This window comes from Leptidea sinapis, chromosome 33 (genome assembly GCF_905404315.1).
Source record: "Leptidea sinapis chromosome 33, ilLepSina1.1, whole genome shotgun sequence".
NCBI lineage: Eukaryota > Metazoa > Arthropoda > Insecta > Lepidoptera > Pieridae > Leptidea > Leptidea sinapis.
The window spans coordinates 388,009-390,610 of NC_066297.1; positions in this window are offsets into that span (position 1 = coordinate 388,009).

Consider the following 2,602-nt stretch of genomic DNA (forward strand, 5'->3'; position numbering starts at 1 on the left):
TCTCCGACACGATATCCATATTTCTGAAATCATAATTTTGTGTGGCGGCCATCTTGGATTTCAAAAATTATCATAGAATTGTTCTCTGCACCCTCGAGAACCTCGGACACGATATCCATATTGCTGAAATCATAATTTTGTGCGGCGGACATCTAGGATTTCAAATATGATCACAAAATCGTTCTGAGCACCCTTGAGAACCTCGGACAAGATATTCATATTGCTGATAGCATTATTGTTTGCGGCAGCCCTCTTGGATTTCAAAAATGATCACAGAATTGTTCTCTGCACCCTCGAGAACCTCGGACACGATATCCATATTGCTAAAATCATAATTTTGTGCGGCGGCCATCTTGGATTTGAAAAATGTTCACCAAATCGTTATCTGCACCCTCGAGAACCTCGGACACGATATCCATATTGATAAAATCATAATTTTGTGCGGCGGCCATCTTGGATTTGAAAAATGTTCACCAAATCGTTCTCTGCACCCTCGAGAACCTCGAATACGATACCCATAAAGTTGTCATCATTATTTTGCGCGACGACCATCTTTGAATTCAAAAATGATCCCAAAATCATTCTCTGCACCCTCGAGAATCTCCGACACGATATCCATATTTCTGAAATCATAATTTTGTGAGGCGGCCCTCTTGGATTTCAAAAATGATCACAGAATTGTTCTCTGCACCCTCGAGAACCTCGGACACGATATCCATATTGCTAAAATCATAATTTTGTGCGGCGGCCATATTGGATATGAAAAATGTTCACCAAATCGTTCTATGCACCCTCGAGAACCTCGCATACGATATACATATTGCTGAAATTATAATTTTGTGCGGCGGCCATCTTGGATTTCAAATATGATCACAAAATCGTTCTCTGCACCCTCGAGAACCTCGAATACGATACCCATAATGATGTCATCATAATTTTTGCGCGGTGGCCATTTTGGATTTCAAAAATGATCCCGAAACCATTCTCTGCACCCTGAAAAATCTCGGACACGATATCCATATTGTTGAAATCATAATTTTGTGCGACGGCCACCTTGGATTTGAAAAATGATCACAAAATCGTTCTCTGCACCCGCGAGAACCTCGGATACGATACCCATAATGGAGTTATTATACTATTGAGCGGCGGCCATATTGGATTTGAAAAATGATCACAAAATCGTTCTCTGCACCCTCGAGATACTCGGATACGATACCAATAATGTAGTGATCATAATTTTGAGCGGTGACCATCTTGGATTTGAAAAATGATCACAAAATCGTTTTCTTCACTCTCGAGATCCTCGGATACGATACCCATATTTTTGTGATCATAATATTTCACGGCGGTCATCTCAGATTTGAAAATGATCCAAAAAATGTTTTCTGCACCCTCGAGAACCTCGGACACGATATCTATATTGCTGCAAACATAATTGTTTGCGGCAGCCCTCTTGGATTTCAAAAATGATCACAGAATTGTTCTCTGCACCCTCGAGAACCTCGAACACGATATCCATATTGCTAAAATCATAACTTTGTGCGACGACCATCTTGGATTTGAAAAATGATCACCAAATCGTTCTCTGCACCTTCGAGAACCTCGGACACGATATCTATATTGCTGAAATCATAATTTTGTGCGGCGGCCGTCTTGGATTTCAAAACTGATCACAGAATTGTTCTCTGCACCCTGGAGAACCTGCGACACGGTATCCATATTGCTTAAATCATAATTTTGTGCGGCGGCCACCTTGAATTTGAAAAATGATCACCAAATCGTTCTCAACACCCTCGAGAACCTCGGGTACGATATCCATATTGCTGAAATCATTATTTTCTGTTGCGGCCATCTTGGATTTCAAATATGATCATAAAATCGTTCTCTGCACCCTCGAGAACCTCGGACACGATATCCATATTGGCGAAAACATAAATGCGTGCGGCAGCCCTCTTGGTTTTCAAAAATGATCACAGAATAGTTCTCTGCACCCTAGAGAACCTCGGACACGATATCCATATTGCTAAAATCATAATTTTGTGCGGCGGCCATCTTGGATTTCAAATATGATCACAAAATCGTTCTGAGCACCCTTGAGTACCTCGCACAAGATATCCATATTGCTGATAACATTATTGTTTGCGGCAGCCCTCTTGGATTTCAAAACTGATCACAGAATTGTTCTCTGCACCCTCGAGAACCTCGGACACGATATCCATATTGCTAAAATCATAATTTTGTGCGGCGGCCATCTTGGATTTCAAAAATGATCACAGAATTGTTCTCTGCACCCTCGAGAACCTCGGGCACGATATCCATACTGTTGTCATCAAAATTTTGCGCAGCGGCCATCTTGGATTTTTAAATTGATCCCAAAATCATTCTCTGCACCCTCGAGAATCTCGGACACGATATCCATATTGCTTAAATCATAATTTTGTGCGGCGGCCATCTTGAATTTGAAAAATGATCACCAAATCGTTCTCAACACCCTCGAGAACCTCGGGTACGATATCCATATTGCTGAAATCATAATTTTCTGTTGCGGCCATCTTGGATTTCAAATATGATCATAAAATCGTTCTCTGCACCCTCGAGAACC